Source organism: Ascoidea rubescens (assembly GCF_001661345.1).
Source record: "Ascoidea rubescens DSM 1968 unplaced genomic scaffold ASCRUscaffold_9, whole genome shotgun sequence".
NCBI lineage: Eukaryota > Fungi > Ascomycota > Saccharomycetes > Ascoideales > Ascoideaceae > Ascoidea > Ascoidea rubescens.
The window spans coordinates 428,788-429,578 of NW_017962921.1; positions in this window are offsets into that span (position 1 = coordinate 428,788).

The window sequence follows — 791 nt, forward strand, 5'->3', positions numbered from 1 at the left end:
GGTCATTTCACCGAAGTTCTTAATGGTATCGGTACTACTCTTTTAGTTTTGGTTATTGTCACCTTATTGGTTGTCTGGACTGCTGGATTCTACAGAACCAACAAGATTGTGAAAATTCTCAGATACACCTTGGCCATTACTATTGTTGGTGTTCCAGTTGGTTTACCAGCTGTTGTGACCACCACAATGGCTGTTGGTGCTGCTTATTTGGCCAAGAAACAGGCCATTGTGCAAAAGTTGTCTGCTATTGAATCACTTGCCGGTGTCGAGATCTTGTGTTCGGATAAAACCGGTACTCTTACCAAGAACAAGTTATCCTTATATGAGCCATACACTGTTGAAGGTGTTTCTGCAGATGAATTGATGTTGACAGCCTGTTTAGCTGCTTCCAGAAAGAAGAAAGGTTTGGATGCCATTGATAAGGCATTTTTGAAATCGTTGGTCAACTACCCAAGAGCCAAGGACGCATTGACTCAATACAAAGTGTTGGAATTCCATCCATTTGATCCAGTCTCCAAGAAAGTTGTTGCATTAGTTGAATCTCCCGAGGGCGAAAGAGTTATCTGTGTCAAGGGTGCGCCATTATTTGTTTTGAAAACCGTTGAAGAAGACCATCCAATTCCAGAAGAAATCCACGAAAACTACGAAAACAAAGTTGCCGAATTTGCCTCCAGAGGGTTCCGTTCATTAGGTGTTGCTAGAAAGAGAGGTGATAGCCATTGGGAAATCTTGGGTATCATGCCATGTTTGGATCCACCAAGAGACGACACTGGATCGACTGTTTCGGAAGC